The following is a 15,243-nucleotide window of genomic DNA, read 5'->3' on the forward strand; positions in this document are numbered from 1 at the left end:
TGGGGAAGGAGGGTCAGGGATATGCAGTCGGGACAGGCGTTGGCACACTGGATAACTGGAATGAGTGGCAGGAGAGGGGAGGAAGAATGACACGTGAAAGTAGGGAATGCACAAAAATGTACTACCTGCATGAACACATGCACAATCCGAACAAACTTGTACATCAATGTCAGGGCCTTCCGGAGTCCAGGCTTATGAGTGGCACGAACCAACCACCCCCTCTAGGGTTTCGGCGCCTGCAAGCTTTGGGCTTACACAGGCATCCGCAACCCCAGCGGGGAAAGAGGGTTAGGGACGTTGGTTGGATAGGTACGGGAAGCAGGAACACCGGGTAGAGGGTACAGGGTTTAGATTTGGATAGGACTCCGGGTCATTAGGGGAAAAAAAAACATACCAAATTGAAAGAAAAACAACAAGACACTTAGCTCTGGTTTTGAGTGCTGGCCTCCTGTCTGCGCACTCTCAGGTCCGGTTACAGGAGCACTTCAATGCTGCAAAGAGAGCCACAGTTAATAATCTGTGTGTGCCCATAACACAAAAACACACCACCAAATATGCCCCATAGCAACAAACTACTCTACAAACAGACAATCTGGTGTGGATGCTTCGTACCCATATGTAACATTACCCCTCTGATGGGTCATACACAGTCAATGCAGTAAGTCAGCCGCCGGTGGGTGCGTGACAAATGGAACACCAATGTGTCACAATTCACACAACATGCAATGTTCCCTGGGTAAACAGACAGACCCATATAGCAAGGCATGACTTCAGAACAAGTCGTGTTCCACCATGACCGAAACAAAGTAGGCAGCGCATGTTTCAAAATGTACATGGAAATTAAATGCACTGCACCCGAGTATGTCCCTTGCTGTATGTCCCTGTGAGCTGCTCCTTTCCATGTCTCGGAAGGCTACATGGGTGATACAAGTGCCTCAATAGACCTTGGTGTACCGGAGGGTATGTGCCACTGCCCCTGCAGGTGCCCCAGAGAACCTTACAATCAACAGCCATCAGTCCACCAACACATCTGAGCTGTATTGTGTGCTTCAACACCAAGATTCGTCCAAGCTCACCATCAGTGCTACTACAAAGCCTGCATGTGGCCTGGTGGAAGCTTTGCTGTGTTGTGGCCCCCCTGTGCTGCTCACCTTGCCTGGAGTTCCTTGGAACACGTCAGCAGTTCTAGGATGTATGTCTGCAATCCCTGTGCCTCTGCTTGCGCACACATGTGCATGTGGGCACCAACAAACGTGTCCAGAATCCAGACGTCCAATGGGCCATGTCTGCTGGCAAAGGTGGTCTGGAGGCTCATCCCCCTGCAGAAAGGGCATGAAACACATGATTAATGCTTTAAAGTCATCTGTGTGTATCTCTTCAGGCATCTCATTACTGGACCATGTCAGAGACGTACATCCGAAATCACACCATCAGTCCCTCTTTCACATCCAAAGTGTGGAACACACTATCTACGGCGTGAATTGCAACAAGCATGTGTACAGTAAAGATAAGAAACATACTACACAATGCATAGCAATGAATGTACACATTAATCATGAAACACCCCATCTAGTAAAAGCCGAACAGTGGTCAATAACACCGCAATCATCCCCACTAGGGGTGTTAACACAAGTTACACAGCACCAGACATGCCACAGATATGACAGTCTAAAGCCCTTGTGTAATAGGCTGTCACACCGAACCAACCTTGCGAGCCCATGGATAAGGGAGGCAGGAGTGGCATATGTGAGTCAAGGACCCCAAGCAGCAAACACATACACAAGACAAGCATGAAGGGCCCAGCTGGAACAGACAGTTGATGCTTTCAAAAGCCACAAAGCACTGCACCGTCATATGAAAGCACAATAGACAAGCAATTTTAAACTATATTAACTAATTACACTAACTATGAAAAACCTACATTACCTAATTAAACTAACTATCAAACAGAAACTTAACTAACTAAACTAAAAGAAAAATCAAAAATGGCCACATACGACCCGGGGGGGAGGGGAGGCACCCAGGAGGGGGGAGATACAGGGTGCTGCTCAACACCCACATGTAGATAGATGGTCTTCCGAGTCTGGCTCATCCTGGAAAGGAGGACGTGGCACAGTAGCCTGGCCACCCCTAGCCGCAGCTTGCCCCTCGACGGCAGCAAGTCTGCCGGACGGGTGAGCCTGGTTCTGTGTGGCGATGTGACGTAGGTCTGCATGCAGAACCTCACGTGATACACGTGCTTCCTCTTGCAAGGTAGCACGTGTAACACGGAGTTCCTCCTGCAAGGCCTGGCTGGACAAGAGATGGTACTCTCAAGCTGTGCAAACCTCTCCTCTGCCCGCTGCCTCTGGGACATCATAAGGACACCCAGAGTGGATTTGAGGGAAGCATACTCCTCCCTCAGGGCATCCATGTGCGCCTCTGCGTGAGCAGCAATTGCTTTACGCAGAGACGGCATTTCAGCCTGGCGTGCCCTGTCTGAGGCCGCCATGCCCAGCCTGAGCGAGCGGGTTGTGGATCGTGCTGCCTGCTGCTGGAGAAGCACCTGCCTATCAGGGGGGAGCACAGATCGGGCCACACGCTCCATGCTCTCAGCGATGTTCTCCATTGCTGCCCCCTGCCGTTCTGAATTGGCAGTCATGTCTTGCTCCCACTCAGTATACTGCGGTTGCGCGCGGCGACCACGTTGCTGGGCTTGACCCCTGCGGGACCCAAGGACTGGGAGTCCTCACTGTGTTGGCACTGCCCACGGCTGCACGACTACATGCCCCCGTCGACGTGATGTCCCAGGCACATCAGTGACTGGTGTGGAGGGTGTCCCTGCGTCCCAATCCACCACGGGCGGAGGAACCAAGACTGTCTTATCTCTCATTGCAGGTGTCGCAGACAGAGGAGTGTCCACATCAGAATCACTCACCCCTGACACATGGACTTGATGCTCATCCAACTCGACATAGACGTCAGAGTCGTCATCAGGGCTGGACTCATAGGCAGCCAGAGACAAGATGGACTGTAGCACTTGGGGGTTTTCGTGGCCTACCACCCCACGACCCCCACTTGTGCCGGGTTGATGTAGTGGTAACAACCCTGTGTCTGTCATGACAACACCATCCTCCGCCTCCATTGCATCATCACCTGAAAAATAGAGAGAAAAAAGGTCACTACACATGTCAGAAGCACCCAACACACACACACACCGACAACAAACACATCAGGCAGACATGTGACACACAACATGGAACCTGGCATGCATGCTGGGTCAACTTTGAATTGCTTCTGTGATCAGACCTGTTGAAAGTTGGCAGTTTACATGGAATTGGGTCTAGGCAGTGCAGAAAATGTGTATGTCACTCACTACCTACATGTACAAGGACTCCATGGTATGTGTCAGGAAATGTGAAGGCAGTGCAAGGTCAAATTCAGGCATCACGTGCACTGTGCATTCAATGGGTAGCATATCTACAAGCAAAGCACCCCTTCACCCAAGTCCAAAAGCAGGGATGCCTAGCATGTTATCAAAAGGCTGACCATAGACCTGTGTATTGACAGGCAGTGTTGACTGGCATCAACAGCTTAATGTGATTCAAGTGACAACACTGCAAATGATGATGGGACAGTTAGCAGGACACATGATGAAAACTCTGTAGTCCACCCATGTGTGAAGAAGACACTACAACAGTCGGACAGAGTCATTGGCCATTAAACAGGATGAGGCCTGTGACCCACACAGATTGTCAGACCCTAAACATGTGTGCACCGCAGTACTGAGCCACAGTTGACATGGGAAGGCTGATGAGATTCCATGCAATGTATGTCACCCAGGACTTGTATTAGAGTGATCATCCAGTCAAGGACACATAGGGGCATGCGTGCAATGCACATGGAGCATGAATGGGCACTCATGTCCCTGCGGGACATCTGACCTATGCACAGTACAAGTGAGATACCCTGCATCAAGTTCTAAGGCTGTACCACACAGCATATGTCTGGCAGATTGTACGCTGGAAGTTAGCATGTACACAGGACGCATGAACAGGAAAGTACACAATGGCAAGATTGAAGTAGACCAGTGCAAAGGCGGAACTGGGGTGCAGAGTGGCGGAGGAGGGGCAAGGGAGCATGTCTACATGGAGTACCTGCATGCAGGCAGAGGACACATGCACGTCAGTCATGCAATGACATTGTGCCTGGGCTGAGAGGAAGGTCACCCCACGCCACATGCAGAAGGGCCAGTGAGCTGGAACATGGACCGGAGGGGCATACTTGTAACCAGCATGTGAGTAGGGTGCAATAGTGGTGATGCGGACAGTCCCCGTCTGCTCCACATGTCCAGCATCCAGCAGAGCAGACATGCATCACAGAAGCATTGCATTACTTACACATCAGAACCATGTACACGTCACATGTAGTGGCAATCATGCACAACACATCCCACAAGTAAAACGCACACGTCCTCAACAAACACGCATCAACACTCACTGGACTGGGCATCAAAGTCCAGCATCTCTCCCACTCCTTCGACCAATTCAGGTGGTATGAACTCCGCTACGAGTGTCTCATGCAGAGTGAGCTCTTCCTCCTCTGGTGCAGGCCCACCGCCAGTCACCAGAGTCAAGTTGTAATTTGAGGCACGCTTAGCCTTAGCGCTGCGTTTGAGGTCATTCCAACACTTTTTGCACTCTTGCGCCGTGCGCACCTCATGGCCGAATGAACTGACATGTTCTGCAACATGATTCCAGTGGGTGTCACGGTGGGCAGCCGTAGTCTGACTATTGGCACCCACTACCATGTCACGGCTGTAGCCCCGCACATAGTCCACGAGGAAGTCCAGTTCCTGCTTGCAGAAAGGCTTCTTCCTCGACGTGCAGGAGGTCGTGGCTGTGTGTGGGGTCCCAGCCTCTGCTGCAGGTGCAACCTTCCTCCTCTTGGACTGTGGCGCAGACCCTGGCTGGCTAATGCTGGCCTGACCAGTATGGCCAGTGGGTTCGGTGGATTGAGCCAAGGGAGTGGCAGGTGGAGGGACGACCAAAGGCCTGACTTGTGTCAGTGGCATCTGGGTGCCCTCTAATGGACCCTGCGCAGCAACATCCGCTGTGGCAGGGTCATTGACCGCAACGGTCCTGGTTGGCAGACTCACAACCGGGGTGTTGTTGGGTGCATCTGCCCCTGCACTTGCCAACACCCGGCTGTTCGGGGCAGCAGATGACATAACTGCCCCAGGGACACGTGTCTTGGTCAGAGCAGCCCAGCGTGCCCCTATGTTTTCCCTCCTGGCCTGTTGGAAATCTACCAAGGGCTCCTCAAGTGCCAACGCAGCCTGCGCTGGCAGACCCTGTCCACAGCTGCACCTGCAGCTACCACTACCCTTGGGCCCGTGGCAGTCGATGGAACGGACTGCCGGGTCACACAGGTGCCAGTGCCAGATGCAGAAGCTGCATCCCCCCGAACCACAGGGGGTGGTGGCATGACTGCACCAACACATGGCACAACATTGTGCTCAAGTGGCACACCCCTGCCTCTTCCCCCTCTGTGTCTGCCCTGGACACCCTGGAGTCCCCCTACTCCCTGGCCACCACGGCCACGTCCCCGACCACGCCCACCACTTTGGTGTCCTCCAAACCATGGCACAGATGTAGTAGTGCCGGCACAGATGGAGTAGTGCCAATGGGAGGTGTACACCACAATTGACCTGGGCAATTGGGGTGAAGGGGGTGGGAAGCAAGATGTTAACAGCCCCCCTGCACCTGCAAGGCTGTATGTGACCCCCATGATGTAGTGACGGGTCACGCCACGCTCAGGCACCCCAAAACTGCAGTAAAACCGTGCACGCAACCCTGCAGCCTAATTGCGTGGAATCAACCTCCCGCAGTACGCGGTGGCACCCAGTAACACGAATAACCCGTACGCGTGGGACACGCAGGCTACTATGACCTCGAAAATGGGTGCGATACACAGGGGCATCCGCAGTGGGAAAAATAGCGTGTGTGACTCACCGTCTGACTAGCGCGATGCAGAAAAACACGTGTAGCCAATACCCCCGCCAAAAGAAGAGATACGTCCTTGATAGCTGTGAAATTGTGATGGCGCGCGAAACAACAGGAAGCAGCAACACACGTCGGTCTCCACGAAAGGCACGTACAGTGAACTGCTGCCCCCGCTCACCTTTAACCCGTGCTGAGGGAAACGCCCGCGCGCATCACGTCACTTACGCGCATGGGCCCTTTCCTCGGATTACAAGCATTCCCACGCAGACTTGCAGTTTTTCACACGCGCTGAAACGCCCATGCACGCCCACGCGCGTCACGTCACAGAGGCGCTTACGCTTGAAGGGACTTCGGTCCAATGAAATCGCGTATGCATGCAGACGCGCTTACGCGCTAAGGGCCTTTCCTCGAATTACATGCTGGTGTGCAATTTTTTCACGTGCCAAATCACTCCATATCAAGCTGGCCACGTGAAAACACACGGAAGACCACGCTCCTGCCCGAAAGGCCGAATCACTGCCTCCCAGAGCCCCGAGCACGCTCCCACCTGCCATCTGCTGCTGCCTGACTGCCTGCTGCCCTCGTGCCCTGCCATTTGGTGCCTGCACATCAGCCATCTGCAGGGGTCCAGTTGCTATGTCCACCCCTGCTGGAACAGAAGACTCCCGACTGGGATTCCATCGCTCCACAGCCCAGCCCAGGACCCAGTTGCCCACCCACGCCTGCCTCGGGGGTCGCCATGTCGGGGCAAACACCATCTGAGACCACTGGCAACCCCCAGCCAGAGGGGCAGAGGGCCACCAGCTTCAGTCAGAAGGAAGTTGGTGTCCTGGTGGAGCTTGGCCTTGGGCATTATGATGCCCTCTTCAGAGCATCACGCGCCGACAAGGAAGGACGGGACAGGGTCTTGGACGACTTTGTGGTTGCCATCAACGCGGAGGGGGTGGCAACCCGCAACATCAAGCAAGTCAAGAAGCGCTGGGAGGACTTGAGGTCCAGAACCCTCATAAAGGCCCGGCGCCTCGTGGAGGGGGGCCGAGGCAGCATGAGTACCATCCAGCTGAGGGTCCTGGAATGCGTACGCCCAGCGCTCCATGACCAGATCCTTGAGAGGCAGACCCGTCTGGAGTCGAGCGGTAAGTGGCCAAGCATTGCTGTGTGAGACAGGGCATGTTGCAGTGTGCTGGTTGTCTGATACTTGCCTGTATGTGTGACAAAGGCCATGTACGCGTGTGTGTGTGCAGGGACATCATTTTCATGCATGTGAGACCAGTAATGTGTGAAGCACACAGTTGGTGTATGTGTTTAAATGCAACATGGGGAGCCCTATGCGGAATGGACACATGAGAGCATGCCAGTCTCTGTCCCTGGACATGGGTGGGGGTGAGGGATGGGTGCTGATGCCATGTACATGTATGGTGTCCGTGTCGGTGTGTCTGACCTGCGTTTCTGTGACTTGTGAATGCCATGGATGCATGACACATGACTGTGACAATGTTCAGAATCACTGATGCAGCCTAGTTATCCTTGCATCCACTGTGTCTGGGGTGTACGAGTCCAGATGGATGAAAGTACGGTGAAGTGTGTGCATGTGATAGGCATGACCCATGATGCATGTGAGTTCAAAAACAACATTGTATGCTTCAAGAGTACCTTGGACATGTTTGCTAATGTCCATAGCATGCGCCATGCCTGTTACTGCATGTGTTTTGCCTGCATTGACCCATGTGTTGTGGAGGGACATGATGGAAGTGATCTTTGACAGTGCCAATCATCTGCTATTGCTTCCTGTCTAGGGGACCATTGTACAGTACCCTGATGCTTGTGTTCTATGTCTCCCTCTACACAGCGCAAAGTGAAGAAGAGGGCGGAGACGGCACTGTGGAGCAAAGCGGCGGGGATGCCCCCACGGCTGCAGCGGAAGGGGTGGGTGAGCCCCCACAGGGGCTTGCAATGGCAGAAGATGGGGTGGAGCCATCCAGGTTGGTGGTTTCCACAGAGGAGGAGGAGGCCGCTACTGAGCCGCACATGGGGCCTGGTGGGGGCATCCCTGCTGGTGCAAGTGATGCAGTCCAGGGGCAGGGGCAGGAGCAGCACAGGTCGCCGTGGAGGTGCCTGTGCATGTCACTGTCCCTGACACTGTGACTGCACCACCATGCACCAGCAGGGATGCCCCATCCCAGGCCCGTCCGCAGGTAGGGGGGATGTCCATGTCATCTGACTCCCCTCCACCTGCGGACGAGGGGACCCCTGGCCGTATGGAGAAGGTCCTGATTGGTGTCGCGTTGCGCACAGGTGTCATTCGTGATGAGGTGCGTGCTTCCCGGGGGGAGCACGCACGTCCTCACGAAGAGCACCGTGCCAACGTGGCCCAGTTGGGAGTGGCCATGGTCGGGGGTTTCGTACATGTGTCGGCCACTCTGGCGACCCTCTCCTCCTCTGTGGAGGCTATGCGCCAGTCGTTCTCCATGCCGTCTTCTGGCCCAGATGCCATCAGGGCCCCCTGTGGACCTGCCCTGACCAACGCTACCAACTCGGTGGGGATCCCATCCCTGCCACAGTCAGGAGTCGGAGGTCCAGCAGGGGTGGACACACCAGCAACTGGACCCCAGCAGATGGAGGATGTGACGGCATCATCGGGCCGGGCACGTGCATGACGGCGTCGGTGGATTCCATCAGCCTGGATGCCGTCGTGCTGGCACAGGCAGTTGCGTCGGAGGCAGCGGAAGGCTCGACGTGGGAGGCATCATGGCTCGGGCCATCAACATCAGGGGGGCAGGCATCGGCCGGAGGGCAGGAGAACCCTGGAATGGGAGTGTCTTCCGTGTGGGAGCGGTTGGGCCAGCAGATAGGTGCGGAGCGGCAGCGGGCAGAGGAGGAACGGCTCACAATGGTCAGGGCGGAGAACTCCATGCGGAGGGCGCTGAGGCGGGATGAATGCCTCGAGGGTATTCGCAGGGAGTTGGAGCTGGACACTGCATTATCCCTGCGAGACCTCGGGCCAGGGAACATGCCCGCCTCCAAGCCATTGAACAGGAGTTCGATGATGCCCTGGTCCATGACAACAACCAGTGAGCTGTCGGACTAGCCCGCTGCCCTTGTAAATAGTTATGTAGTTAGTGTTAGGTTTCCTTTGCTTTTTTATTTATTTTGGACCTTTTGGACAATGGACCACATTTTTGTATATAGTTTTTTTATTAGGGAGTATTTTTAGATAGGTTTCATTTCTTCATTTGGGATCATGGACCCTGGATTGTTTATCTGTATATAGTTGACTGTTGGATTATAGTTTTTGTTTTGGATTTACCCATGGAGCAATGGTTTTCGGTTTTGTTTTTCCCTTGGATTTACTTTTTTGAACTGTGACTTTGGACACCTTTCCTTTCAATTATAATTTGTGTTTTTTCATTATTTTACGGACATGCTGCTTTTGGTTTTGAATTCCCATTGTCGTTTGTTTATTTTTAATTCCATTTATGTTGCTTTTAATACATTTTTTTCATCAAACTTCAATGTGTAGTATCATCTCATTGGTTTCATGCATATCATGATATGGGTTTTGACATTTACTTACACCCATTGTGTGTATGTGAGGGACATGTGTTCATTTACATACTTGCCATTGGGGTTGTATCATGTAATTGGCATTTCTAAGTGGGTGGATGCAATACTTGGGTGGGTGTTTGGCATGTGGATGCTGCCCATAAGGGCCAGGGATCTAGATTGTGATGATGTGTTGGCTGGGGGACATGAGTGGGGGCCTGCTGGCAGGTGCCCCACAATGCTGGGGGGTGGGGGTGTAGGGGGACATGAGTGGGACATGAGTGGGGGCCTGCTGGCAGGTGCCCCACAATGCTGAGGGGTGGGGGTGCAGGGGGACATGAGTGGGACATGAATGAGGGCCTGCTGGCAGGTACCCCGCAATGCTGGGGGGTGGGGGTGCAGGGGGACATGAGTGGGGGCCTGCGGGCAGGTGCCCCGCAATGCTGGGCGCTGGGGGTGCAGGGGGACATGAGTGGGACATGAGTGGGGGCCTGCTGGCAGGTGCCCCGCAATGCTGGGGGGTGGGGATGCAGGGGGACATGAGTGGGACATGAGTGGGGGCCTGCAGGCAGGTGCCCCACAATGCTAGGGGTGGGGGTGCAGGGGGACATGAGTGGGACATGAGTGGGGGCCTGCTGGCAGGTGCCCCACAATGCTGGGGGGTGGGGGTGCAGGGGGACATGAGTGGGACATGAGTGGGGGCCTGCTGGCAGGTGCCCCGCAATGCTGGGGGGTGGGGGTGCAGGGGGACATGAGTGGGACATGAGTGGGGGCCTGCTGGCAGGTGCCCCGCAATGCTGGGGGGTGGGGGTGCAGGGGGAAATGAGTGGGACATGAATGGGGGCCTGCTGGCAGGTGCCCCGCAATGCTGGGGGGTGGGGGTGCAGGGGGACATGCGTGGGACATGAGTGGGTGCCTGCTGGCAGGTGCCCCGCAATGCTGGGGGTGGGGGTGCAGGGGGACATGAGTGGGGGCCTGCGGGCAGGTGCCCCGCAATGCTGGGGGGTGGGGGTGCAAGGGGACATGAGTTGGTGATCAGTAGTGCAAGGAGACATGTGCCTTTCCTGGGGGGCATGCCCATGTTGGGTGGGCTGCCTGCGGGACATGACCAGGGATGCAGGGTAGTCCCCTGTGGTGCGGGCTGCCTGCAGGGGCCGTGGGGGGTGTACAGGGAACACCTGGGAGGACCCACACTGCCAAATCACGTGTAGGACTCCCCGGCACCCCTGAAATACACGTACCCTGCTGAAATCGCGTGTGAAACTTCCCGCGCACCCCAGTAATACACGTACCCTGCTGAAATCGCGTGTGAAACTTCCAGCGCACCCCAGTAATACACGTACCCTGCTGAAATTGCGTGTGAAACTTCCCACGCACCCCAGTAATACACGTACCCTGCTGAAATCGCATGTGAAACTTCCCACGCACCCCAGTAATACACGTACTCCGCTCGCACAGGGCCAATCGCGTGTGAAACTTCCCGCGCACCCCAGTAATACACGTACCCTGCTGAAATCGCATGTGAAACTTCCCACGAACCCCAGTAATACACGTACCCTGCTGAAATCGCGTGTAAAACTTCCCGCGCACCCCAGTAATACACGTACCCTGCTGAAATCGCGTGTGAAACTTCCCGCGCACCCCAGTAAAACACGTACCCCGCTCGCACAGGGCCAATCACGTGTGAAACTTCCCGCGCACCCCAGTAATACACGTACCCTGCTGAAATCGCGTGTGAAACTTCCCGCGCACCCCAGTAATACGCGTACCCTGCTGAAATCGCGTGTGAAACTTCCCGCGCACCCCAGTAATACAAGTACCCCGCTCGCACAGGGCCAGTCGCGTGTGAAACTTCCCGCAATCCCCAGTAATACACGTACCCTGCTGAAATCGCGTGTGAAACTACCCGCGCACCCCAGTAATACACGTACCCTGCTGAAATCGCGTGTGAAACTTCCCGCGCACCCCAGTAATACACGTATCCCGCTCGCACAGGGCCAATCACGTGTGAAACTTCCCGCACACCCCAGTAATACACGTACCCTGCTGAAATCGCGTGTGAAACTTCCCGCGCACCCCAGTAAAACACATACCCTGCTGAAATCGCGTGTGAACCTTCCCGCACACCCCAGTAATACACATACCCCGCTCGCACAGGGCCAATCGCGTGTGAAACTTCCCGCGCACCCCATTAATACACGTACCCTGCTGAAATCGCGTGTGAAACTTCCCGCGCACCCCAGTAATACGCGTACCCTGCTGAAATTGCGTCTGAAACTTCCCGTGCACCCCAGTAATACACGTACCCCGCTCGCACAGGGCCAGTCAAGTGTGAAACTTCCCGCAATCCCCAGTGATACACGTTCCCCGCTTGCCGTGCTGGTACAGGGTTAGCGCAGCCCTTTGCGCTGGATTGGGGATTTTGATGGCTTTTCTCTGCGTGAGGGGCGTTCTTGGGGGCGTAACTGGCGCTGCTGCAGGGTCGCTGCGCCACTGTGCGCCACGGCTGGTTTTGGTAGCTGGAATCCATGAATACGCTGTGCGCGGAAATGGATTTTAGCGCACGCGGCTGGCACAGGGATTCACACGCGCACACTGTGCGCCAGCCGCATGCTCCACTTGTGCGCTAAATTCTATGAATTACCCCCATTGTGTCTTTAGGACACTCCCATTTTGGTTAATTGCGGACAGGCGGACATCTTGTGTGTCCTAAGGACACCTCCATTTTGATTTTCAACAATATGAACAGGTATAGTGTCCTTAGGACACCCCCGTTTTGGTTAATTGACGACATCTCGGACAGCCGTGCTGTCCGCGGACACCCTAACTGCCTTTAAAAAAAAAATAAGACACAGAGGAATATACTAACAACACACTTAATACTTTATTATTGTGTAAAATATAAACATTAAGAAAGAGAGGGGGAAGCAGAAACGGATACAAAAACAGGGGAATTAGCGGTTTGGACATGATGGATTGTAGGAGAGGAAGGGAGTGAAGTCTCATCGTAACGGTTTTCTTGCTGTGGAGGTTTTGGGGATAGTCGGGTGGGACATGGAGAGGGGGTACAGGTACATGTGGGACAGTGATATTTAATTTTTTCTCTTATATGGTCCTCCACACAGTGTTTTAGAACATTCAAATTTATCATTAACAGGTTCATTTGTTGCTCCATTCGCTGCAGAGGATTTTCCACCATCTCTGTTGTTTTATTATTTTGAATGTCTGTATGGTCTGTTTAAATAAAATGGGTAAGTACACATAAAGTAATGGTTATTAATTGCTTTACATAGAGAAATGTAGTGTCTACCATTAGTATCATTGTCTTCACTAATTTCTTCTTGAGGAAAATTTTCTTCCAGCCAGTCCAACATACTGGACATTTCTGTGTAAAAAAAAAAAAATATTAGTGTACGTAATACAGAAAGTTTATACATATATACAATAAATGTAGTGTACTCACTAGTTTCTTGCTAAGCTTTGCTGTTACTGCTGCGTAATTGTCCTGTTGATTTGTGCTTTGGAATTTCTGAGAGGTATTTCTGTTGCAGGCATATTTATTGTGTTTTGGTATATTCCACTACATTGCATATGATATGTATTTGGATTGTAACTGTATTATATACACAGTTTCACTTCCTATTTATTATTAAATGTAATTTATTTATGTGCTGCTTTTTGAACATGTTTAGTGGTTTTTTTGGATGATATATCAATGTGAGATACACCCTGAGTTTTTGGATAGTGTTGTCCGAGTCCGTCCGCGAGCAGGCGCATGGTCCCCAGACATCAGACCTACTAGCACAAGTAGTGGGTTCAGTATGTTGTATGTTACATATATATAAACTAAGGGAATCCTAGTAAACATTTATCAAATTTACATCTTCTATATATCTATATTTAGTGAAAAAGCTTTGTTACTGGAATGTTATGGTTAAGTTGTGCTACTAAAAACCTATGAAATTCAGTGAAAAAAACGTTGTTAAAGGGATGTTATGGTAAGTTGCGCTACTAAAAACCTGTGAAATTCAGTGAAAAAAACTTTGTTAAAGGGACGTTATGGTTTGTTTGTTTGTTTATTTATTTCTAATGCATACCAAACCCGTAGGTAGCAGGGCGCAGCAGTAAGAAGGTACGAAGCTCACAAGGTTACAAATTTGTGCAAGTTACAGAGTAGTACATAGAAACACAGAATAACATAATAAATTACAAATAATATAATGACAACAATCATTCTAAAGATGCAGGTTATGTAAAGTTGAGGTAAGTGGGGCTGGTGGGCAGAGGCAGCGTAGATAACAGGTGACTAGGGGTTGTCAGTGTTAATGTGTTTAATGACGTTCTTTCTAAGGTGTAGGTAGGGTTGGTCTGCTCTCAAAATATGGGGCAAGGAGTTCCAAAGTTTAGCAGCCTTCACAGGAAAGCTGTTACTACCAATCTTGGTAAGTCTGAATCTTGGTACTACAAGGCAGTTGGCGTTGCCGGCTCTAGTCGGTCTGATGGATGTTCTTCTCTTTAGTTTATCCGACAGGTAACTTGGGGCAGCATTGTTTAAGGCTTTGTGGGCCAAGGAGATCATTTTTAGCTGTATTTTGTTGTCAGTGGAGAGCCATTTGTGTTGGCGTCTAATGGAAGAGATGTGTACTCTTATTTATGCCAAGCACTGCTCTTAGAGCATTATTTTGTAAGGTTTGAAGTCTCTGGATGGTAACTTTATTAGCACTGCTATAGAGGGCATTGCAGTGATCAAGTCTGCAGAGTATTAAAGCTCTAGCCAGAATCATACAGCTGTCATTAGAAAGGAAGGGCTTACCATCTCTTATTAACTTACAAGTGTAGGCCGTGGTTGAAGATAGAGATTGTACTTGTTTGTCAAAGGACATGGTGGTGTCAAGGTAGAAGCCAAGGGTTTTTACTTCCTTAGATACCTTGATGATGTTTCCGTCAATAATGAATGAGGAATATTCCTGGCCTAATATGTTAATGTTAGAGTACATGCCCAAGATTATCAACTCTGTCTTATCATCATTTAGGCATAGGCCATGGGTGGCCATCCATGCCTGGATGATAAGATATACCCTATTCACCAACTCCAAGTAAAACCGAAAACCCCCTGAAATTCACCAGTTATGGTAAGCTAAGCAACCATAACTCGTGCCGACCACCGTACACTGCTAAGACCAACCTCCAGGACATCAAAGATGACATCACAAATTTCATTGATGACATCACAAATGTCATCAATGACATCACTGATGACATCACATGTCTGGCTCCCTCTTTTTTCCTTTACTGACATATCTAGGCCAGTAACAGTCAGGAACAAAAAGTTCAAAAAGTACTATATTTGTAGACTTATACTTCAAATATGTTCTTACAGTAATTCACTTGGGGTTCACTCACAGCATATGAAACATATACATAGGGGAAACACAGACTTGGAAGACAGCAATGCTTTCTATGTATGAAGATGATCAGTAAGGTTATCAACACGTTCTTATAGTTCTGCTTCTTTTGTATTACTTTACTTTCCTTAGATATGCTCATATTTGTATACATTGTACTCAGGCATAGGCCATGGGTGGCCATCCATGCCTGGATGATAAGATATACCCTATTCACCAACTCCAAGTAAAACCGAAAAAACCTTGAAATTCGCCAGTTATGGTAAGCTAAGCAACCATAACTCGCGCCGACCACCGTGCACTGCTAAGAC

The sequence above is a fragment of the Ambystoma mexicanum genome, chromosome 11 (assembly GCF_040938575.1).
Source record: "Ambystoma mexicanum isolate Mex_15411 chromosome 11, UKY_AmexF1_1, whole genome shotgun sequence".
Lineage (NCBI taxonomy): Eukaryota > Metazoa > Chordata > Amphibia > Caudata > Ambystomatidae > Ambystoma > Ambystoma mexicanum.